General features: G+C 34.1%; 1 protein-coding gene and 1 non-coding gene across 2 annotated transcripts in view; both read right to left on the minus strand.

The window, feature by feature from the left end:
- The window catches only part of HTR2C (5-hydroxytryptamine receptor 2C), a 298109-nt gene that overhangs the window by 253774 nt on the left and 17798 nt on the right, over positions 1-26537 (minus strand). The window contains exon 2 of the mRNA XM_077887342.1: positions 20203-20264. The gene's annotated coding sequence lies outside the window, so the exon portion shown is untranslated. The remainder of the gene's footprint in view (positions 1-20202; positions 20265-26537) is intronic.
- On the minus strand, positions 4889-5017 carry LOC144309324 (small nucleolar RNA SNORA35). Its single transcript, XR_013375367.1, has one exon. It is a non-coding gene; the product is annotated as a small nucleolar RNA SNORA35 (small nucleolar RNA).

Here is a 26537-nt window from a genome sequence, read left to right on the forward strand (position 1 = left end):
AAAAAACTTTTTTCCTCTGTTTTATGATGAGCCAAATGAACTAAGTATCAATTTAAACAAGACTTATATTGATCTTATATTTTGTATATTTTGTTTCTACAATATTAGGAAGGTCCAGGCTTCTTTATTGATAAACATAACTACTTTTTAGCATACCACAACTCTCAAGTACAGAATAAATATTAGACAAGTGAATCCATTTTCTCTTGCTCCCCAGATTCCTTTCAGATTAGATCTATCTCCAACTTCTCCAGTTAATGAAGTGGAGTGTCCGTGTGTATTATCAAATGTGATGTATAATCCATTCTGATGGTTTAGGGCCACTTTCCCCACTCCCTGCAATTGGAAGACCTGCCAAGGGAAGTGGGCCTGCAGCCTTGAACCAGCTGGATTCACAGAAGACATCCCAGCTTCTTGGAGTTGGTAAAATTCCATGTTCAGTTGCTAAACTTCACTTGAGACAGCATGTTCTCTCTTGTTAGGTGATTCACATGGAGAACAAGAGCAAGCTTCCTGAGATCAAGGTGATACAGAGAGAGGAAAACAGACCTCGGTTGTGAAAAGTCAGGAAGGAGACCAGGGCACAGTAGCCCAGCTTTCCAGCTGAATCGGTTGTAGCCTCGGCTACAAATGGCAGTTTTCATGCTCTACAGATATGCCCTACCAGCTTCTCCCTGAAGGGTCCCCTACATTCTGGGATTGCATCATTATCACAGAGAATGAAGACAGGGTCCTCATCCAATGACAAAATCAAGGACACTTGAAAGGAAAAATTTCCAGTCAATTTAACATAACAAATATTTGCTGGGTGGGGTTGACTTACCTGCAGGCAACATTCTTTTTTGACAAAAAAGTGAATGATCCAGAACTGACTAGAACAACGTCATGTCATGTCACGGGAAACACCAGTGATGGAAGTGATTGCCACAGAAGTTAGAGCAGGAAAGGAACTTTAGCAATCATTTGCATAGTCTAGTGGAGTGCCTTGCACGGAGCAGTCTCACAATAAGTAAGCCTGCTGAATGAATCCAGTTTACTCCCTCTTTTTACAGATGAAGGAACTAAAGCCAAAGGGAAGAAGTAAATTCCTCAACTACATAATGTTGGCCAGTGACAGAGCCAGAGTGAAAGACCAGAATTTCTAAGTCCTTACTGATTATTTTTTTCTACCATACCCTTTGTATTCATTTGGTCATTTCCACTGTTGACTGATCAACCGTGAACTTTAATTATCACTATCCCTATAACTTTGCCCATATGACCTCATGCCTGCAAAGCCCTAGAGCAGAACAACTCCTTAAATCAGACTTAAACTACTCTAGCTCACATCCATGTATCTCTTCTCTGAATTCCCACAGTGCTTCTGCTTGTGTCACAAATTTAGAATTTTAATTCAAAGATGTATGGGTTATTTTGCAATGGTTTCACATAGGTCTGTTGTGTCATTAAGAAGTTTGCATACTCCTCTGGATAAGGGACGTTTGCTCATAGTTCTCTTATATGTGTCAGCACGTACCTCCTTAGGTTTATATGCGTGCATGAGAGTAAAAGCAAACATCTATCTTAATATCCCAACTGGGACACTTTTGAGACTCACAGAAAGTGTTACTGACATTTATTCAGTAAGTGCATACTGTGACTGTCCTTGGCAGACTGGAATGTTTGGTTGGTCACTCCAGCAATAATTGACTGGATCAACATGTATTCAACTAATTAGAGTCATTTCATTGGTGATTGCACAAATATACAACCATGGGATACAGCTTACAATTTACCAGTTACATGGGCTGGAATTATTTCTAAAGTAGTAATCACGGAAAACTTATGATATGTTGTAGAATTCTGTTTACTGAACACTTGTATGTATGTGTCATTTGTTTAAAAGTTATTATGAATATTTCCAAAAAATATTTGTTGCCTTCGTTTTTAAGCTGTAAAGCTAAAGTTGAATGCAAAACTTTTATTGATCTAGTTTGAATCATTCCAATACTGAAAATGTGGCTGAGAGAGAAGAAAAAAGATGTTATCTCTGATTCTTTCCTGAAGGTAAAATATGAAGTCTGATGGCTTTCTAGGTGGAGTAGGTATGGTGGGGTGTCATTAGGAGCTATGGACAAAAAGGCTGAAATTAGAAATTTAAAAATAGGTTTAAATTCAAATATTCTATTCAAAAAGTATCAAGATACATATTATAATTTTAATTTCTTTTGGCATAAATTATGGATATGTTAGTAAAGGAAACAAGGAGAATCCATGACAAACTCTTACACAACTAATGACTAACATCTTATAGCATTTATTCCACCATCATATATTAACTTAATGAAATAAGAATTCACATTGATTTGTCAAGAAATAATCAAATGAGTTTTTTTTATACAATTTTCATGATATCAATATGTATATATTTTTTTGCTCAGATATCTAACAAAGGCCGGACATGCTGGACAAAAAGGTTCATAGTTCCAATTTGTTAATATTGCTAAATTAGAGGTCTAATGATAAAAATTTCCTGCAGCAGAATGAATTTTAAGCACTAGAACAATGGCAGTTACACCATCTGCTCTAGATAGAAATTTGCAGTCTTGATAGTAACAAAGAACAAATAGGCAATAGAGATACACCAAGCTGATGAGAGGGTAAATGCAATAAGGGAAGAAGTATTTCTTAGATAAATTGCTTTTTTCACTGAAATACCACATTCTGTGCTAAACAATCCTTCATTCAGCTATAAGCAGATGTTTATCAAAGAGAATTCATAGTCTTTATCATGAAGACTGTTTTATATTATGAGAGAATCTAAACAGTCATACTTTTCCATCTTCAAAGTTCTAAATGAAATTAAAGTACATAAGCAGAAAAAGACAAGCAAAAATAATTACATGGGAAAACAAAATAGCATATTGCCCTTAGGGAAAATGCTGAGAACAGACATTGTGTTGACAGATTCTCATGTACTCACATGGACCTTTAAGACAAGCCCCTAGACTTTATTATTTTAGGAAATTAAGTTTTAAAAATCTATTTAAAAGGCTCTCTTCCCACATCTCATTACCAGTGTAATATGTGTGTCTGTGGCTGGGGAGGGAGATGGAGATGTTCAACTGGCATTTTATTCTGCATGAAAATAAGGGGAAAATAATAAAACCCTGTATTACTATAACACATTCATTTGCAAGGGTAGTAGGTCATCTGAACAGTCTCTTGCCATATTTCTAAGGAAGTAGGTATTTATTTTCATTTCAAAAAGAGATCAATGTCTGAAACCTCAAGACAAGGAAGCTTACCTAAGGTACACGGCCCATCTTCTACTTCCATTTCATACCACCCACATACTGGATGCTCACATATCTCTTATCCTTAGTTCAATAATGTCAATAAAGGTGACAGTTGAAACAACAACAATTTAAAAATATACTGTATAAAAAAGGCTTTCTAATGTATCCTTGCCAATAATCAGGAAAAATGTGTCAGTTTTTAAAAATTGGTTTTATATGCAGTCAACAAGGATTTATTAAATTTGATGTGTATTTTTCACTGATATATTTCATCCCAATTGTCTGAAAATAGTAATACAATGAGCTGCAAGTTGTATACATTCTTTTACAGTGTTGGTTTAATTATCAGAACATAGCTATGACCTATGAGCCTAATGTCCTTTTTGGCAGAGGGCCCTAAAAACATTTCCTAGGAAGGCAAGTTTACCATCTATAATGTCAACACAAAAAATGTGAGGTCTTCCTCCAAAGTAATTATTTTCAGTTAAATAACTTATCATGAATTTCTCTCTCACAAACGAATCTTTCTGGATTTTATTTTATTTAAGTATCATTTTTTAAATTAGGCTCCACGTCCAATGTGGGGCTTGAACCCACGACCCCAAGATGAAGAGTTGCACGTTCTACTGACTAAGCCAGCTAAGGCGCTCCTCTTTTCTGGATTTTAAGTGAGTTTTCAGTCTATATTTTATTTACCACATAAAACAGTGCCACATTTTATATGGTTCTTGAACCATGGTGTTCAATTTTTTAGAATTTTCTTTGAGTTCTGGTTATAAGAATTAATGACTGATTTCAGAAATAACTTACATGAATTTATCCATCAGTAATTGTTTATTAAACTTCTACTTTTTGTAAGGCACTGGGCTAGGTGCTTCTGTAAGTACTAAGATGTATGAGCAAAGAATTTGCTTTCAAAGAATTTACAATTTACCTAATAAGATAACATTAATGAACACAAAAAAATGGAAACCGGTCACTGCCAAACTGTGGTAGAGGGAGAGATTTGTGGGGACCTAAGTATTCAAAGGTATTATGAAGGAAAGAAGGGACTAGGAATAGATCTTGAAAATAGATCTAAGTTATTAGAAATAATGGAAAAGGAATTCTATCAGCACTAATTTAAACAAACTGTTACACACAGGGCATGAAGAGGCTGGGAAGGCTAGTTTGTCAGAAAGCTAGTAGAAATGTGGAGAAATAAAATACACTGGAGCCAATATCTTCAAGATAATTATAATCTCACTTTAATCACATCAGAGGGAAAAAATGACTTATCTCTCCTGTCCTACTAACACTTAAAGAGCAATTTTCCAGGGTATTAAAATGAATTTATCTTGTAATATAATCACCATGGCAATCTTAGATCATTCCAGTAGTGTCAACCTTATTTTATGAACAAGGAAACTGAGTCCAAGAGGGGTTAAATGTAAATTGCTAGGAGTTATTCAGCTAATAATAATGGTGATGATAATGTAATAACAATAACATTTTTGAGTTCCTACTATTAACTTAATATGGACATAGTCAGCTTTAGTAGTAGCAGGTACTGAGCTGCTTGATTTGTCTCTCCACCCCCTCACTTTTCTTAGGGCCACAGGACCCAGTAAATATGTACCCCCCAGCATGCAGGAGTAGCCCACAGAATGACTCTCCCAGCTTTGTGGAGGGATTTGCTTTTGCACTGCTCGATGCCCAGTTGGTCAAGGAGAAGCCCAATGGGTCACTTGCCAGTGCTGTAAATAATAGAGCTAGGGCTGGGAGCCCATGCTCTGTGCAGAAGAACCAGCTTGGAAGAGGGGATGGATACGAGACCTAAAACATCTAGCTAGGGATCCGTTCTTTCACTCAGTATGGCTACTACATACATGGGTTAGCTTTAGGGGAAGGAAATGTGAGTTTAGAATCAGACAGATGTGGGTTCAGAATCCCAACTCTGTCACTCATGAGCTATGGAACCTTAGAAATTCACTTAAACCCTCTTGACCTGTGTTTCCTTATATGTTAAATAGGCTCAATAATAACTTGTTTATTGACAGCTGACTGTTGTAAGAATTAGAAGAGATAACTTGCGGAGTCCAGTCTAGGCCCTGACAGTAGTAGATGTTTAATAAGTAAGTCATTGTTAAAACCAAACATCTCCTACCTCGTCAATGACAATTCCCTTTCTCTTTCAAATTACCATTTGTGGGGAACTTGGTTATAAATTTGTGGAATTTTTTAAGTTAATAATTCTACTTTTTTTTCTACTTGTCTTATAATTTCCCCTTACAGAAGCCAACTTGCTTTGTACCTAATTATGTTGGGCTTACATATTGAATATGACTATTTAAAATTGCTTAAACTTTCCTGACACGAATTTGTAGATCATTATTCTTGAATTATGTGATGAAGATACATCTTTCCTGTGTGTCTAGAAGAAACTCACATTTTCCCAAATGTACAAAACAGAAAACTTTCCATTTGATGTGTGTCCTATTTTTTCCTTGGTTATGACTAAAAATCTGCACATCGAGCAGCCACTGTCAAATAATCATTGCTTCTTTCTTTTTGGTTTGCTTCATAAAGTCATTGATCAAAGACTATGAACCATGCACTTTTGTAAATGTATAGTGTTCCTATCAAAACAAGCCTTTCTCTATAGCTCTTCTAGTTTTGTCCCAGTTTTGGTATGCTGCCTTACCAAACAATGCCCATTTGGGTGCTCAGCCATTCTGGAATTCTAAGAATAGTTTGGCTTCAAGCACATAGAAGGGAGTTAATTATAACTCTTGGTATGTGAATCACCATTATCATCTCACCAGGCATGGCTGCATTGATATAATTAATTAATTGGTCAATTAAAATTAAGACAACACATCTTATATGCACTGTGAATAATCAGCTTTAGAAGTAGTTCTTTTCCCAAATAGTTGTACAAATGTACACTTCCACCAGTAATGCATAGGAAATCTAGGTGATTTACATTTCTTCAAATACTTGGCTCTTTCAAACTTTTTGAATCTTATCGATATGATTGCCATAAAATGTTCCATTTCTTTCTTGCCTGACCTCCCTAGATGAAGAAGTTCCATTACCAAAGCTGGGGTTTAGAACTTTCCTAGGCACTTGAAACAGAATGGAACCAAATACCAGAACTTTCTCAGCAAAATGAGAACTACGGGTGATATTCTAGATCTTTCTCAGCTAAAGGTTTTAGAAAATGAGGAGAAAGAAAACAATTCAAAAGAATAGTACTCAATTTAAAAGTAGGAAAACAAGTGTACTCCAAAAATTAAAGTGCATATATAATCTTATCTGTGATGTATAAAAGAACATATTTTCCTGCCTAAAATTCTAGAACAATGGCAAATTGAAGGGGAAAATATGAGTTAGCCCTTGTTTCTGCTTTTCCAGTGATGGAAGCCTATTTGCAAAGTGTTGGTTAATCAGTTAAAATATAGACACTCTCTTAAATGTGCAGACTACTTGATAGACATAAATACAAAAAGAGGAAAAATATCATGTGACAAACCGGTTATTAATTATGGATTTTAATAGTTTACATTTCCTTTGGGAGAACATCCATTTATGAAGTTGTGGTCCATTTAATTCAATATTCAGAAAAACACATGTTCAGTATTCCAGTTTTGAAAAGCAGTTGTTTTTCCCAGAGTGATTATTTTATATGTAGTTATGATTGCAACAGCCTGAATCCTAAATTATAATGTCACTTTCAATATACATACTCATCAAAACACAATGTGGTAGTAGAGACAAGCCAACCTACAAGAAATTTAGTCAAGGTTTTTATTTGATTAATGGCCGTCATTCTATCCCTATCTTTGGTGATGTGCCACTATTCTAATTACGTCTAACCACGTCCCGTTAAAATCATGTACTTGCCTAACATGAATTGTAACCATATTATTCAATGCCTTTTGCTTTTATGGATGACTGAAATTTGAGAGAAGCATGTCTAACAAATAAGTTATTTAATATAAAGACATAAACACCAAAAGACCCCAGCTTTTCTTAGGCACAAGATAGATAATATTTTAATACTGTTCCTAAAGGGAGGGCAAACGCCTACTACTTAAATGCTTATATCAATTTTTTAGATATACCATGTATTAGAGAAACATTTCTGCTGAAAAATTAATTACTGACCTTGTAAAATCTTGATGTGATAAGTCATGACTAATTGATGCAGACTAGTTGACTAAAATAGCTTTTAGAATTCAACAGGTATTCAAATATAGCTTCATTTTTTGATATTGAGGGTAAGCACTCTTAAAGGAGCAGATCTGTAAGTTTCACTTTCAGATTGGCACTATGATCTAATGATATGGTACTCGATCTATGGTCATTACAGACTCTCAAGATAACTATATATGTGTCAGAAAAACAAAATGTCTCTCTTTGGCTTGCTTTTACTATATCCTTCTAAAAAAATTAACAGTGTCTAAACTTGTGGTGAGCACTGAGTAATGTCCAGAATTGCTGAATCATTATGTAAGACACCTGCATGTCAATTACACTTCCGTTTTTTAAAAAAGTAACAAAAAATGAAGTAAGAAAAAAAATTAATTGATCAACCAGCAAGTATTTGTGGAGCTCCTAGAATGTCAAAGGGACTTATGTGACTGCCTGGATAGGGTATAAAAAGACAAATAGGCTGCATAATGAGATGGAAGACATAATGATGACAGTTATGTATACAATTCATCCCAATTTATAAGTTCACTTCCTGAAGGCTCTCCCTCTGAAATGAAGGCTTCATTGATTTCTCTCCTCTTCATACCTGTATAATCCTTATTGCTTAGAGCATGCTATTTTGCTCTTTGTAACCTTCTGCTTTTTCTTTTTTTGCTTTATGTTAATCTCATCTTGCCAAGAAGATCAAGAGCAAGCTGAGAGGTCAGAGATCCTGGCCAATAGTTATCTGCAACTCCCAAAATTCCAGGCATAGTGCTGATCCCATAATAGTTATTCCTAATTATTTTGGTGAATTAATCTGATATTCAAAGTGATATTATCCAGATACCTTAGTCTACTCGTTCTTTATTATAACCTCCAAAGACACAAAGAGAAGTAGAAAAGATGTAATGTAGTGTATCACCATCAACTATAGGTTCTAGACTCTTCTATTAGTCAAATGCTTACAGAAAATGGTGTGAAAACTTCTGAATAATTTAGAGTAATAAACAGCATCCTTTTCCCGGGACAGTGGTATTTTGATATGATAACTGTTGCGTTTTGCTTTTCAAAAACTAGGTTACATTATTTTTCATTCTAATGCAAACTTAATGCACTACCTATTAATATGAAGAGTCAAACATAATGATCTTGGACTTATGTAATCTTCCAAAAAACTAAACTGAGAACTTTATGTTCTCTGGGGCATGATATCATAAAGTATAATGAAGGCAGGGTTGCTGGAGCTGTCTTCTGCCAATTCTTACTATCCAAATTGCCACTGACCTTCCCCTGAAAGCTTTAGAGAATCTAACATCCTTTCGTCTTCCTCTAATTCAGTGACTATCTATCATTTCTCACAGCTCTAACTCTGCCATAGGGAATCTCAATCAGTTAATTGTGGGAGGGAAACAAATTATTTTGAAGTGACAGAAATCAATGTTGGATAACACTAAACTAAAGAAAGTTATCTGGGAACCTGTCATGGATTATAATGTAGGGTCATAGAAACTTGAAACAAATCATTATTTATTCCTTCTATTTCATTTGCTTTGGTGTCTTCCTTGGAAATCTAACATAAAAAATCAATTTCCAAAGCTTATGAATATTAAGAAGTGATAAGCTTCATTCAACTTTTTCTAAAAGGTTGTCTTGATGGGATGGGACATTGAATAGATGATCAGATTTTTAAACTTGTGACTTGGAAAAACTTAAACCACATCAGAGTCCCAAACACTGGAAAGCTACCCTAGCATGACATGCCTCTGTAGCCACCTGGTGGTAGGGGAGGCTTGTTACAGGTGTAATAATTGGAGAGCAGGATACCAAAGCATCTGAGCTATGAGACAAAGATGAGAGATCGAGCCCATGTATCTGAATACCTACAGGAGTTTCTCTTTGGAAGAGCAGCTATAAATATGATCAAAACCCCTTAATTAGCATCTTCCTCTTACGATATTCTCCATGTTGCTCTCACCTTATCCCATTACCAAATATAACCCAATAATGTAACAGGCCCCATCAGCTCTGCCTCACTCAATGCTCATTGGTTTCCAAGCTTTTTGTGAACCCCTCCCCCTCAGCACACATTCTCGAACTGCCTTTCTTCTGGCCCTCTCTTATATCCTAAATTCAACTGTCTTCAGTGTTGAGCTCACAGGCCACTTCTAATACCTCATCACGACCCAAGCTAATCTTAATCTTTACCCTTTCTTCATTTGTTTGTCCTTCCTTGACTTTACTGCATTTTTTCCCCCCTGAGCTATCTTTTCAATGATAAATTCTCAAGTAAGCATCCCCCCCATAGAATCACTCTCTAAAAATGTACTTTTTAGCTCAGATTTTATTTTAACAATTTAGAGAAGACACTGCAACATAAGTTTTCTTAGGATACTAGAGCTACTTGGTCATCTTTTTCCCTTTTAGAATCAGAGGTTACTGTCAGCCAATAACATCAAGATCTGTTTGTAAACTGAAAATCTGGCTTACCCTTTAAAGGCAGGAGGAGTGCCAAAACTCATCACAATGCATATAAATGAAGGAAAGCACCAAGGAGCAAACAATGGAAGGAAGGTGTGTGCTGCACTTAAATGTTAGCACATCAAGTACCAAAATCAATTGTAAATATAATTTAAAAAATAAAGTGTAATAAAGACTAATTCATTTGTATTTTTACATCCAGGGGAAGATGATGTGTTTTGTTAAAATGAAGTTGCAGAGATAAGTATATATCCAATTATAGGAAGCTTTCTCTGCAGAAATCTAAAGATACAAAAATAATAAATAATAATGGAAATGAGTCATTTATTCACTCTGTGTCCAATATTTATTGAACACACTTATTGAGCACTCTCATATTATCAATAAACATTCCTTCAACTATGAAAATACAACTTTTGAAATGGGGCACAAATGAATGAATTTTAATAGGCTTATAACTAATACTCTTTTGTGACATACACATATACGTAAGAAATATCTGTTTACTTCCTTAGTGATATAAATGATAGGAAATAGTAGATAGAGAAGAAAAAAACTCAGAAACTTTGAAGTATGTGCTGAGTATTTCAGCCCTAAACTCAGCCTCCTGATTCTAAGCACTTAAACTAAGGTCATTTTTTAGTCAAACATTGTTTTCTGAAGAGAAACTGTCAACTTTATCAGACAGGTGCATGCTGCTAAATAATTGGAAGAATGAATATCTACCATCTTATTTGCCCTTATTTAAAAATAAAAAACATCCCTCAAGAGAAAATTTATGGGTTTTTGACGTTTATTAAGTGACTTCTATAATGCTAGAACTTTAAGTGGGTTGTTTCATGCAATCCCTTTAATATAGTTGTATTATACTGACTTTCATGTTATGGCTGAGGTAAAAAAGGCTGAGAGGCATTAAGTAAGTAGCAATAATACTACTGACAATAACAGCAAGAAAACAACAGCTAATTTCTGCTTAACATCTGCTATGTGCTATATACTGCATATTACCAGATTTACGCGATAGCAGTTTTTCTTAAGCAAGTCCAAATGAGTCAGGGAGCCTTGGTTAACTCCCTTAAGCCCTCTGGGACTCATATGTGAAGTATGGGTAATAATAACCATTTTTATTAAAATGTGAAAAATAAATGGAATAATTTGTATAATTTTCAGCACATTGCCTGGCATTGAGTAGATGTTCAATAAATGATAATTCATATTATAACTAAATGTAACATCATCCTCATTTGATAGGAAACCTGGTCACAGATCCTTTGAATGTCAAAAAAATTTTTTTGAGGTGCCTGGGAGGCTCAGTTGGCTGAGCGTCTGATTCTTGATTTCTGTTCAGGTCATGATCTCAGGGTTGTGTGATGGAGCCCTGTGTCAGGGGCTCTCTAAAAAAAATTAAAATTTCCTATGTGTACATTTGCTATTCTTCCTAACTTCCTTTATTTTTATTTTTTTTCCTAACTTCCTTTAATAAGTTGCCTTTCCTGTCATGGTTAGTCAGTATTTGAGTCACCTAAAATTTTCTGACCAAAATTTTAGCTTTCCCCCTATTGCACAAAAGTAAAAACTCTCCCTCTGCTCTGCCTCCCATTTTTTATTTTTACCCCCCAGGGTTATGACTGAGTCACAGCTACTGGTAGATACATTCTCTATTTTGGAGGAAATCTAAGTAACTAAACGGTAGTAAAATTTCTCCATTTATTAGATTGTTATGAGAATTTTTACAAATTCATGAAGTCCTTTTTAAGTTCCCCGCAAATGTTAATTTACTTCCAACATTCTAATAAAACACAACTCCAAAACAACTGGATGAAGTCCTTTTGGGAGGGATGAGATGAGAAATGGAAGGAGAATTAGAGGAAGACCTTTCTAGAAAGTATTGGGATTGAGTTAATTTTCTGCTTGATAGTCTATCTTTCATAATTCTGAACTCTGGTGCTTTGTAACATCCCATCATCTCACTCCACGGTGACTTCCAGAGAAATCATAGACACATGCTCATTTCACCTCAGCATGTATGCCTACTCAGTAGTTCATCAGCAATGTCCGTCAGATGCTGAAGCATTTGTAGAGACCATCTTTTTAATCTTGAATCCTCACTTCTTCACTTCCCTTGTTAGTCTGTGGTGTGCTTTGTAATAATGAATAAACTGTTTGACTACCCTGCCCCGTCTGGCTTTGGGATGTTAATTTCACTTTTCCTCCATGAATTTGCAAACCTAAATTATTTATATAAATGCTTCCATAAAGCTTTCATCTGAGAACAATCTGCTGTCACTTGCAGAGAGTCCTGACCTTTCAAATGCAGTTTTTCCTGCTTTCCTCAATCATTTCTTTTCTCTTTCTCCCTCTAAGCAGACCAGTCTTCTCTTTAAATTCCAAAATGAGGAACTTAATAGGATCCTCCACTTCTCATTCTGCCTGCTCACTTGACACCACAACTCATTAAAATCTGAAACCATTTTTTTTAAGGATTTGTTTATTTATTTTAGAGGGTGGGGGGGAGGAGCAAACAGAAAGAGGGAGGGAGGGAGGCAGTCTCAAGCAGACTCCACACTGAGTGTGGACTCAACCTCAGTACCCTGAGACTATGAGTTGAGCTGAAATCAAGAGTCAGATGCTTATAACCCACTGAGCCCCCCAGGTGCCCCAAAATCTGAAACCATTTAAATATGCATATAAGGAATCCCTATTTCCTTGGAGCCTTCCCAGTCCAGAAGGGTTTGTTGTCCTCCTGCCACACTCTTATGTTCTCAGTTTAGAGAACAGTAATGCTGTTGCTTGCCTATTTCTCTTTCACTACTTCCCACTCCTCTCCTCAGAAAAGCCTTGCATCTTCAAGTCTTAGCTCAACTGCAATCTTCTCCACAGAGTCTGTCCCATCACACACATTCAGCTTCTGGCAAATTTATCCATTGGCACTTCATATTCTAGCAGGGTGGTTGGCAAACTGTTTTTGTATGGCCCGTGAGCTAAGAATGGTATTTACATTTTTATATGGTTATAAAAAAAAGGATGAATAATATATCATACTATGTGAAAACTGTATGAAATTTGAACTTCAGTGTTCATGCTTTTATTGGAACAGAGCCACATCCATTCATTTATATGTTGCCTATGGCCAACTTCATGGTACAACAGTAAAGCTGAGTAGTTGCAAGAGATTATATGGGACACAATATCAGAAATATTTACTATGTCCCTTTACAGAAAAAGTTTGTTGACCCCTGTGCTATTACTTTGCTACTCCAAGTGTGATTCATGGACCAACAACATGGTCACCTGGGAGCTTGTTAGAAATGTAAACTCTTTGGCTCCTTTCCAGATCTACTGAATCACAATCTGCAGCTTAACAGGATTCCCAGATGATTCCATCCACAATAAGGTTTGAGAATCATTGCTCTAGCACTCATTGTACTATCTTAAAAAAGTTTGTCAATATTTTAACAGATGAAAAAATGGAAACATGACTAGGATATTAAAATGTATGAGTTATGGCAGATATATGTAATTTAAGACAGATTTGGATCAGTGCAAAAGAGCAAAATGAAATTTAGAGGAATAAAAATAAAATACAGTATGAAATTAAAGCAGAAATAAGAAAGCTTAGTTAGCCAGGAGGAAATATAAACTCCGGATCATATCACGTATCAAGGTATTCATTTAGTAACATCACATTTCAACTATATTCATATATATTCACATATTCAATGTTATTAATACTATAATCTATGAATATATACTCAATTTTTTAGCGTGAAATATAAGTCCCACTAGCAATAACTCTTATTACTTTATAGGTTATGCAGAACTTATTTGTCATGAATTTGAATTTGCTTATTTGATAATGCGTAGCAGTGATATGATTTAGTTATCTTAAAATGTGAATATGAAGCTCTTGGTGAATGATACAGGGCAAGAGAATCCTATTCAAAACACCTATTGGACTGCTTAACAATTCAAATGTGGTATTAGGCATTTATGTGTCAATTGCTTGTATAGCTAATGTCACATTTGAAGTCATGGCGATGCTTTCACTGCTGTCAGATGATAGCTCACATCAGGCAACTCTATGTTAAGATCTTAGTGACTAAGGCCTCTAATTTTTCACCTGTGAGTTTTTAATACATAATATCTATTTGTTCTTTCAGTTTTTCAGTCTATGAATATTTACTGAATCATATGCTAGACACTCTGCTAGATGCTAAAAATACAATATTCAGCAAAAGTCAATACTGTCTCTGATGTCATGAACTTCACATCTAGTGGAGGAGATTGCAATGTCTAACTAATCACAAACATAAATGTATAATTATAAACTGCAATAAGTGTTATGATGGAAAGCTATACAATGTTGTCTATGACAGTATATAACAGAGGAAGCTTACCTAAAACCGGGTGATAAGGTTGGCCAGAATTCTTCCCTGTTCTCAGAAGAATTATCTTTTGGGCTGTGCTTTAAAGGCTTCATAGGAGTTAACTGGTGCTGTGAGTGTTAGGAAAGGTGTGAAATCCAAGGAAGTAATCACAACAGAAGCTAGAGCATGATGTGTTCAAGGAACCAAAAGTAGACAGTTGTAATTGGAGCATTCATGAGGGAGGTGAGGGGAAATGGTTAAATATGGTATGGAAGAGGTAGATAGGAGCCAGATTAGGTTCTCTCATAAACCATAATAAAGATTTTGGTATTTATTCTAAGAGCACTAAGAATTGGGACAATGGGATTTGGGAATGCAAATGTGTAATTGGGACAATTATTTAGAATGCTGTTCAGACAACAGGCGATGGAAAGCCAAACCAGTATGAGGATGCTAGAAATGGAGTGAAGATATTCAGAAGCTAAAGTTGACAGGAGTTAGTGATGAAATTGATTATGGGTCATAAGGGATAGGAAGATGTTCAAGAATGACCAAAAGTTTCTTGCCTAATCCAACCATCTAAATGACAGGGTCATAGCCAATGATGCTAAGAAACTTGCAACACATTCAGAGTATATTCTCGTATAATCAAAATCCTATGAAGTCAATGGGAATACTCAATGGCATGGCAATCACTTATATATAGATTTCAACTCATAAATATTTTTAATGAACATACCCAAATATGTGTTCTGATTTTCATATTTTATTAGATTCTTTTTATTAGTTTAGTATTAGCTTACTAGTATCTCCAAAGATACAAATAAAGATACTTAGTTTTGAGAAAGTTAAATGAAGAATGGTACCTAGATGTACAAAGAAAGAATATTTCTTTGTACTTGTTAACAAGTTCACATACATCATGTATTATTTGTCTGGATCATATGTTTGATTTTGGTGGGGGAAAAAGAATTTTCAAAGAAGAGCAAAATGTGATAAAAACATGATGCAAATATGCACATATTCATTTCATACAAAATTTTGCATCATTAAAATATCTGTATTTTATTTGAAAGATATGTGCCATTTGTAAAATGATGGCCATATGCACTAAAGTTAAGACTAATAAATATTTTAAAAGTGTGAAATAAAAAATCAACATTATTTATGTCATAAACTCCTTGATCATGATAGCCTCTGATACATGTATTAATTTACTTGTAAATACTTAAATTACTCCCATATTTTATATTTCAGGAGATATGAGCGTTTTTGAAATCTATAATTTAAAAGTGCAAACATGTTTTTGAAAGGCATATGTTCAGAAACAGAAAACACACATAGAAAACTATTTTACTACCATAATCTAGTGTGAATGGACATGTAACTCTACTTTGAAACTGCTTGGCTAGTTACTTTTCCAAAATACAGTAACTTTCACTTATTGTGAAAAGTGGAAATATTAGGATGTGGGCATTCTTCTTTTTTAATAATAAATTTATTTTTTATTGGTGTTCAATTTGCCAACATACAGAATAACACCCAGTGCTCATCCCGTCAAGTGCCCCCCTCAGTGCCCATCATCCATTCACCCCCAACCCCCGCCCTTCTCCCCTTCCACCACCCCTAGTTCATTTCCCAGAGTTAGGAGTCTTCATGTTCTGTCTCCCCTTCTGATATTTCCTACCCATTTCTTCTCCCTTCCCTTCTATTCCCTTTCACTATTATTTATATTTCCCAAATGAATGAGACCATATAATGTTTGTCCTTCTCCGATTGACTTATTTCACTCAGCATAATACCCTCCAGTTCCATAGGATGTGGACATTCTAACCTTTGTTGCCAGTCTCATTGGATTTTGGTGCAGGCTAGTCAGCAAAAAATGTATATAGTATATAGTTTTTCAGATTATCAATTGGCTCAATTAAATTATTAAAATAAATATTTCTTTAAGTACTTAGTTAAAGACATGTTTTTTAGTACAATTGGTTATTATAAAGGCCAACTTAAATTTTTAGAATATATTTTTAAAACTGTATTTGTTAAATTCAATTTAGTTAACATATAGTGTATTATTACTTTCTGAGGTAGAATTTAGTGATTCATCAGTTGCAAATATCAGTTGCATATATCAGTTCCATATTATGTCAGGTGCCCTCCTTAATGCCCACTACCCAATTAATTACTCCTTATCCTCACCTACCCTCCTCCAGCAACCCTAGTTTGTTTTCTATAGTTAAGAGTTTCTTGTGGTTTGTCTCCCTTTCTGATTTTGTTTTATTTTATTTTTCCTTGTCTTTCCCTATGTTCATATGTTTTGTTTCTTAAATTCCCCATCTGAGTGAAATCATATGATATTTGTCTTTCTCTGACTTATTGTTTCGCTTAATATAATACTCTCTAGCTCTAGCCATGTCATTGCAAATGGCAAGATTTCATTCTTTTTGATGGATGAGTAATATTCCATTGTATATATGTACCACATTTTAATTTTTGGAATATTAATACTAGTGACAATTGTAAGGAATGTGGAATTATCTTATAAAGGCTTTGGTTTTCCTATGCTTTTAACATCTATATATATTCATTTACCAAAGAGTATGCCTGATTATCTTTTCCCAAGCTACTGTTATTTTATCATTACTAGTTAAATAGTTATTATTGAACTAATTATTGAATATATCATTAAATGTGTATTATGTGCAAGACACAATGTTGCTTCCTGTAGATGATATAAAAGGCATATTCTCTGCAGGAACATACAACATTTTAATACTCAATTCTGTACCCCTTTCATGAGTTTTGATTATGTATTATTTACTTTAATCAGATGAAGAGTTGAAGATTTATAAAATGTATTTAATTATTTTACCAAATCCACGAAATAAAATATTTGAGAATAAAACAAAAACTACAATACAATGCAAAGTGAAATCATGGCATTGTTTATCAATGTAGGTAACATTTGATTTTTGTTATAGTCTATTTATGTTTTCATTAAAGTAATTTGATAACCTAAAGAACTTTATAATAATACTTATATATCAGAGAACACACATTGAAAAAACTTCTGTTAAGTGAACTTGCATTTATTTGTAGCAACACAAATTCACATGGTTAAAAGTGTAAAAGATAAAATTACTAAATTATCAATAAAGGTTTCAAAAAAGTGACCAGCATAAATCCGGTCATGACATTGTAGAACCAACATATGTACATCATTTATTCATTTACACGAGCCCTTTCTGTGAAGAAACTAAGTGCTAATATGGTTTTACAGAAAAAAGATAATATTTACCTTTAATACTTACTAATATTACAAACCTTATCCAGCTCAGGAGGAGCACAGTTGTCCAACTGATCATTTTTCACAGGAGACATTGAATACATTACCTAAATTATTACCTTAGCTGTGATGTATATATACATACATATATGTATATACATACATATATATAATCACAGTAGCATAGGTGGCATTAAGTAGGGCTTTAGGGAAGGTGTTACTAAGTTTGAATGATACCTGGAGACAAATCAGGTCAACTGACTTTTATTTTTAAAGGTCAGTTGCATCTTATATAGCTTAAAATAGCCACAAACGTCACCAGGGACCCACATATAAAAAACTCAAGGAATATCAGGGTGTGGATGTATATACATTATCATAAAACTCTTAGTACTCTCCTGTGTACAGTGAGAATGAACATACTTAGTAACATTAACAAAATTATTCCCCATAAATAACCAGACTCTAACTTTTTATATTAAATATAGTTAAGTGTGTTGCACATCCATTTTTATGTCACCAGCATGCCCTGATGAGGTCAGCCTTTTGGAGAAGTGAAGTAGGCAGCAAGTTTACATACCTGCGTGATGAGATTTGGGGCATATTTCATATTTGCTCTTCGGGCCAATCAAGGAATTCAATTGTTGGAGTCACATTTTCAATGTTAAAATGTGCCTCTCTCTGGATAGGGTAGGACTTGTTAGATATTGCCACCCTAGGATGAATTTGTGTATCAAATCTTTTCCAATTAATGGCTGGATAAAAACAAGGTGTCAACAGGCATATGTACCAAGGTGGGCCCAGGGCTTGAGGAAGAACAAGGAGCTCTCGTAATATGGAGACAATATGGTAAGGACAGACCAGCGCTGAAAGGGAGACACTAAAGATGAAATCGGCTTACGTCACGTTCTACTAAGGCTGACCTTGGTTTTTACTAGCTTGTACTGTCATTACTTCCTTATGATGCCATTGATATATATGAGGTGGTCTCTGTGTGAGTAGGCACCATCTGTAGCTTGAGAGTGTAAACTTACCTGTGTGCCCACATTAACCTATTTCATCAATGCCGTGAAAACATCTGTGGGAAAACTTGGATCTTCACAAAAGTATAATGAGTGACTTCCCATGTACTCTCAGGACAGCTGCTTGGACTCTTAAAGATTTTATATTTTACACCTTTTGAATTTCATGTTTCTGTTATGGAAAGCTGCCTATAGCATCAAGAATTTTTTTAATATATATTAAACAAAGGAAGTGTAACCTTTGTCATCATCTTAAATGGTGAGTCATCAAATTACAAAACAGGACAATTTGATGTTGACCATTTTGACTATGGTATATTTTAATGTAGCCATTTTGGTGCAACTGTCTTGAGGTACAGGCTCTGTTTTCTTCTTCTATTTTTCGATCAGTAATAATATGTTCAGCAGACATTCCCAGCCATATCCCATCTCTAACCTCTTTTCAATTTCGATAGACTTCCTTTTTCCACTTTATTTTGTACTATTTAATTTTTATGTAATGAATATATATTCATTTCATACTAAAAGAGTGTTAAAATTTCACTGTAAAAGTAAGTTAACCTCTATGATCATTATCAGTTTTTCTTCCAGCACTACCATTCTAAAAACATTTTGTGCGGTTAAATACATGTGTATGACTTTGGGAACAATCAGAAATTTAATTGAGAATTAGTCTGTGTGTAGTCTGGAACTTAAAATAAGGGACCTAATTTTGGCCTACTTTGCCTAACTGGTAATAACATGCTTAGGAAACCTATAGAATGCAGAGTGGTCTATTCCCTAAATCAGTGTTTTTTGACATTTATAACTTGATACCCTTTTTTGAGAAACAAAGTTCTCAGTCTCCCATTCTACTCTTTCTGAGATTTTTAGGTCCATCCATCAAGAATATTTTAAGGATTTCACTCTCAAAAATTTGTGATAGGAGAACAATAGCTGGATTTGCCTTTTTTAACTTTTTTGTAAAGATTTTATTTATTTATTTATTTATTTATTTATTTATTTATTTATTTGACACAGAGAGAGGGATAGAGAGAGCACAAGCAGGCAGAAGAAGAGATAGAAGCAGGCTCCCCACTGAGCAGAGAGCCCGATGCCAGGACCCCAAGATCATGACCTGAGCAGAAGGCAGACACTTAACAGACTAAGCCACCCAGACACCCCACAGTAGCTGGATTTTCTATGGCCTAATCTCAGACAGGAGTTTGTTTCTGCAAGAGAAAAACTTCAAATTCATATTTTGTCTTCACTAGTCTAATTGTTCTTATTTATGCTACTTTATTTGATATTTATTTAATATAAAGTCAGGGTGGTGATTAAACACTTTGGAAAGGTTGTCTGCTTAACACATTATTTGGTAATAAAATGGGCTAAGGTTTTTTGTTTTTGTTTTTTTTTATTAGGTTCCACTAAAATGTTGTGTATCAATTAAATAATTTTCTTTTCCAGATATGGTAAGTGGCTAATGGAAATTTTTTTTTTTTAGTTCAGGAATAGGTCCACATTACCAAAATAATAGGAATCCCCTGACTATAATTGTTGAATATTACAGCAAAATGAGAGTCCTGGAGCATGTTTATAGGTATACTTACAATTATTTTTGAAGGATGGCAATCATTGGCCTATAGATGCTCATGGATATTGGATGATATCCCTGAAAACAAACATTTAGAAAAATGCAATGAGAACTCTATAAGAAAAAAGCAGTTTAGGATAACTATTTACACTATTCATGTATAAAACATAACTGAATAGCAATGAAGCTGATATCTATAAGCACCAGAAGACAGTTTCATTTATATAAAATTAATGTAAAAAATCTCCAAACATCAGTACAGCAGCTTAAAGAGAAAGTAAAATATCAGTAAGCATTGTAAATGAACTGGCAAAATTATGATTTAAATATCAAGTTAAAACATTATTTCACATAAAATCATTACAAACCAGAATTATTAAATTGTTTTTTACCCATAGGTACAAAACGATACTAGAAGGTGGAAAGGGAAATTTGAAAAATCACCATTTCATATCAATTATTTTAAAAGTATCAATTGATATTTATTTTGTGATTTGAAAACAAAATTATTACAAATATTAGCTAGTTACATTTTTGTAGGACAAAGAAATTTGCTGTAAGAACATTAATATTTAACATGTTTTAAACATAAGAAATTTCCTAAAACACATAAAACATGGTCAAAAATTTTAAATACACATATTTTCTTAAAATATAAATCTGTGGGAACCCACTCAGAACCCCAGGGTTGGTATAAACATTATTTTAAGTTAAAGACATTTTGAGATTCAACATATAGAGAAAAAGAAAGCCTCTTCTGAGCGTCTTTTATTGAATAAAAGCTGCAATTTCTGAGAAGTGAGGCTATCAGAAATCCTCTCTCCGTAGAACTCTATGGCTCTGTAGAAGATGGAAAGACCACTCATACCTATACCTGTAGAGACAAACACTATCACAAACTAATCTCATCTGTTCTCTTAAAAACCCATCTATCTTTTCTAAAGAAACCTATTTGTTTATCCCAGAGAAGTTGTTCCTAACTCCTCCCTTTTCCCCACTAAGTTAGTTATAGAAGTCTTTAAATTTACAATTGAACAAGCCAGCTGCTTTTTTGTTGTTGTTGTTGGCTCCATATGTATATGAAAGAAACTTTTTCTCCTGTTAATCTCACTCTTTTTTTTTAAATTTTTTTAAAAATTTATTTATGATAGTCACAGAGAGAGAGAGAGAGGCAGAGACATAGGCAGAGGGAGAAGCAGGCTCCATGCACCGGGAGCCCGACGTGGGATTCGATCCCGAGTCTCCAGGATCGCACCCTGGGCCAAAGGCAGGTGCTAAACCGCTGCACCACCCAGGGATCCCTCCTGTTAATCTCTCATTTGTCAGTTTAATTTGCAGTTCTCAGGTATAGAATCCAACAGGGTAGAGGAAAGGTTTTTCCTCCCCTACAAAATTAATTCTTCCTTTCATCCAAGTAAATAAAATCAAGCAATGTAAAGACCATTAAAGTTATAAGAAATATGTAATAAATATTAATTATACTATTTGAAGACATTAAAATATTTTCTTAGCTCACAAATTTATCAATATAAGTTAACATATTTGAGGCATAATATCAAATACTCTTGCAATAAATTTTAAAGTCACAATATAAATATTTTAATGTGACTATGCTCTTAATCATTCAAGAGATAACAGACTATAACAGAAAATTGTTATATTTTTCATTCCTATAATGAAAGAGCAAAGAAAGAGTAAATAAAAGTAAAGAAAAAGTAGTTCTGATTTCAAATTAGTGAAAAACAACATGGGTAAAAGCTGTTATTTTAATATAAATATCAGAAAACACATTTGATATTATAAATTTGCTCTGGCATTTTTTTCTCTCCTATAGCTCTAAATAATACAAAGATTTATGAAATAAATATGTGAAAGCACCTCTTCATGAAATGATAGGAGGATCTATAGTAAATAAAAATAATAAAAAATAAAAATAAAAGTAATTTCTTCATGAAAAAGGATATAAGACTGGTTCCACTAGTATATTTCAAGAAGCAGAGGTACAAAGTTAATAATTTTTGAGCAATGATGAGACTCCATGCTAGCTGAAGCAGCAAATGGCCAAGCTATTCTCTGTACAATAAAAATTAAATATATAATTGCAGAAAAGCATGAAATCATTTCAGTACATAGCAATGAGCTGTTCTACCTGCTGTAGCTCCCACTTAATTTTACCTAACTGTAGAAGTGCTCTTGCAGGGAATAAGACATTTGTGGTCAGAGAACTGCTGTCAATGGAATTACAGCCCCCTAGTGGTTAACTGTGATGATTGCAGTCAGAACAATGTGAGCTATGACTGTGATTGTGCCATTTATTCATGAAGGATTAATTTATTGTGGGTTTCCACACCCTCTTGGCAGGAGAATTGAGATGTAATACAAGCATTTCTACTCCTTTATTAAAAAAAATCAATCTTATCGTTTAAAAAATGACTTCTAGATCTATCAACCTAAAATATATTTTCTGGCATTCCCCACATTTTCATGTACATTTCTAAAATTTTAATTAATTTTGAAGAAGTCTGGAACACACTAGGCAAAATTAAAACTTTTTTCAATTTCTGTCTCTCTCTTTAGCCATTGCCTCTGCCTCACTGCCATAGCACCCTTTACAATAATATTTTGCATCTACCATATATTCTCAATCTTTTTCTTTCAGTTATTTAGAAATAAATCTGAGATAGATTTTATTATCAATATCTTGTCATTTCCAGTTTCTATCAATCTTACTGAACTGTTTTTTAAATATTTTATTTAAATTCAACTTGTCAACATATAGTACTGAACTGTTATCTTACTGAACTGTTACCTTTAAAATTCTCACATGACTTTCATAAGTTTTTCTCATTTGTAGGCTAGTGACTCCAGATAGAGAAGAAAGATGGTCACAACCTATATCTACTTACTAATCCCAACATTATGTCATTATTTCCTACAAAAACAGTGCATACACTGTCTTTCAATTTCACACCTGTAATCATATTACTTCCAGTGCTATTTATAACTGATTTTTAAAGTGACATTAAGGGTAATTTTGTGAATGTTCAAGACAGGTTTTATCTTACTTTTTGTACAGAAATTATTTTTATTTTGCTTTCAGCCTACCCTCAGAAAGAATATTATAAAACAGTAGTTTCAGTTCAAAATTGTGCTTTAAAGGTCAAGAATCCTGTGAAGATTTAATGGATAAGTTTGCTGCTTTATTTCTCTTCAGCTGAAATTACAGGGAAAAAGCAGGCATTTAAAGCAGCTTATCAAAGAAATGCCTATCTTACTGTGGCTAAGAGTCATCATTAAAATGCCAGTACTCAATCCTGAGCAGAGGGAATACATTACAAAAGAGATTAATGTACTCCTTTGGAATGGCATGGATATTTCATATTTAAAAAGACGGAGGTCATCTTTCATTCAGGATTAAAATACGATCACATTCAAACACAATGGTCACTCTTTACTGACTACTTTGACTTCTACAAAATCTACTGTAATGAAGTATGACTCACATATAATAAAATGTACATGTTCCAAATATAGTTTGACCGGTTTTGATGAAGATAATACATACGTGTGTAGTCCCTATGCCAATAAAGGCGTAGAATGTTTCAGTCCTTCTGTTCCTTTATGGGCACCCCCCACAAACCCAAAGCAACCATTTTCTTACTTCAATCACTTTAGATGATTTTTGCCAGTTCTAGAAGTTCATATAAATGGGACCATAAGGTATGCTCTTCTCCTTTTGTATTTCTTCTACCCTTTGTTCAAAACATTTTTTTTTCAGTCTTTCACTGAGTCTTATTAATAGACTATTTAAAGCACACATACCACCTTGCCTTATCCTGTTGATTTCTTCGTTTAAATTTTCTTAACTTTCTCTTCAAGTGCATTGAATTTTCTGATGTCTAGTATACTAGACAAAGATTTGTCTAATGTGATACTGCCTTTTAAACCTACTGTATTGTGTCAAAGAAAGCAATGGAGTGGGCTATTGGTCACACTCGGAAGAGCAAATCCCAAGTCCAACAGAACATGGCAAGCCAGAGGAGGAATTACAAGAGACAAAAATCACTGGAAAAGCTTTCAAATACAAGATAGTGCATTGTCTATTACATCCTTGTATTTAGTGCAATGCAAATAACAAAAATGGTTATTTTGTATAATGTATAAAGCATATATGCTTCAGAAGATTAAAGCATGCATTTGGGGATGTAAATAGGATCTATTTATATATGTTATTAGATATTATGAGATTGCTTTAAATGGGAAGCATATTAAATAATATCATATTTTGGGTAGAAGGCCCCAGTTTTTATATTCAGGTTTCATGTCCTTAAATTTTTTTTTTTTTTTTTTGACATTGGCAGCTAAAATGGATACCAGTTGAGAGTTCCTACTAATGTGTTAGGCTATGGCTATACCATCATTGTAAAAGAATAATGCAAAACCAATCAGAATGAAAGACAATTTTGCCTTCATAAAAATCCTCTGAATAGGTGTGATTTTAAGTGTTCCATATTAGAGACTTAGGAAAAAAATAAAAACAGATGGCAAGCTGTTTCTTAGGGCATTCAATGGCAAATAGCACATACCTAAAACTTTTCTGATGTAAATGAGTCCTTTCTGGAAAGGATAGTCAAGTTTGGCAAGTGTTGATTGGATACAATGGTGAAAAAGAAAGAAATGGACTAGAAATGGAACTTTACTGAGCTTGAAACTAAAGTTTTCTGAAATCGAATGATTTTGAACAGAAGTGCTTTGAGCATGTCTTCCTTTTTATTGATTTTACGATACTAAAATATAGATGATAGAGAGTAAGATACAAAATTTTATTACATTCAGAAGTGTAGAAGAAATTAAGGATTTGCCCAGACTAATCAAAACCATATTACTAACCACAGATTTTCTTTTATTTGTCAACTCCTCTTAGCATAAGACAACCTCTCTGACATTCCCAACAAGTACATCTTTCAAAAGTCTGCAGGTTCCAAAAAAAAAAAAAAAAAAAAAAAAAGTCTGCAGGTTCCAGAATAAGCAAATCTATAGAGACAGAAAGGTTTTCTGGTTGGCTAGAGCTGGAAAGGGTCTGGGGAGGGGGGTGGGGAAGGTAAGGTAGTCAGGAGTGACATGTAGTCATGTACATGTACACAGGATTTCTTTTGAGGATGATGAAAACATTCTAAATCATGGCAATGGTTATACGGCTCTGTGAGTATACTAGAAACCATTGAATTGTATACTTTAAAATGGCAACTTGAATAGCATGCGAATTATATCTCAATAAAACTGTTAAAAAAGATTTGGGGTTGAATCCATTACTTTCATGAAAAATCAGATCTTAAAATAACTTTGAAAGGTTGATTGTACTGTTAAAAATATACTGGGAAATACATTAATTTCATATAATAATCGTGTGATACTATAACATTTATACATCTAAGAATCATAAAAGGCCAGGATTTCATTTAAAAATAATAATGCTACTACCTTAAGCTCTGTATGTGTAAACAAAATGTGTCAACATTTTGTAGCATATGGAAGCTGGGGCAGAATGTTAAAAAAAAAAAAAAAAACCTAAACTATGACAAAATAGTAAGACAACTGAAACACTATGAAATATTTTTAATTGAATAAGATAGACTCAAAGGTCAATTTTTATCTGGCCTCTACCTCACATCAGCAAATATTCAGTGTTTATGTATAATCAAAATGATGTAAACTTTTCTATTTGAGATGACTTTATTTATTTATTTATTTATTTATATAAATATTTTATTTATTTATTCATGAGAAACACAGAAAGGCAGAGGCAAAGGGAGAAGCAGGCTCCATGCAGCGAGCCCAAAGCGGGACTAGATCCCAAGACTGCAGGATCACACCCTGAGCCAAAGTCAGATGCTCAACCGCTGAGCCACCCAGGCATCTTGAGATGGCTCTTTCTAAATCATTGATCTTTACACCAAATCATACATTCCAGTGACTTCTCTGGTGGAGAAAGTACCATGTCTCTAAGAATCCAATAAATGACAAGTAGAAGCTCTATACTTTATGTTTGGCAAAAATTGTGTTCAAAACTTCATTTTAGCTCCCCCATTCACAGTTGATATTCATAACAGGTTATTTGGGGGAGTTGTATACCCCGTCATGCAAGCTTATAGCTTCATCTCAGCCCTCTTTGTATTTAAATTATACTGGCATATGTACAACCTGTGATTTTCATTAACTTTTTTTAAAGCCAACAAAATCAGAATTCAGTTAAAAACTAGTGTGACAGATTCTGAACACTCTATAGGCTTTTGCTCTGAATAGCATTTGGAAACTGGTTCTTAAAATATTCTTAGATCACAGGTGGATTTG

The sequence above is a fragment of the Canis aureus genome, chromosome X (genome assembly GCF_053574225.1).
Source record: "Canis aureus isolate CA01 chromosome X, VMU_Caureus_v.1.0, whole genome shotgun sequence".
NCBI classification, from domain to species: domain Eukaryota; kingdom Metazoa; phylum Chordata; class Mammalia; order Carnivora; family Canidae; genus Canis; species Canis aureus.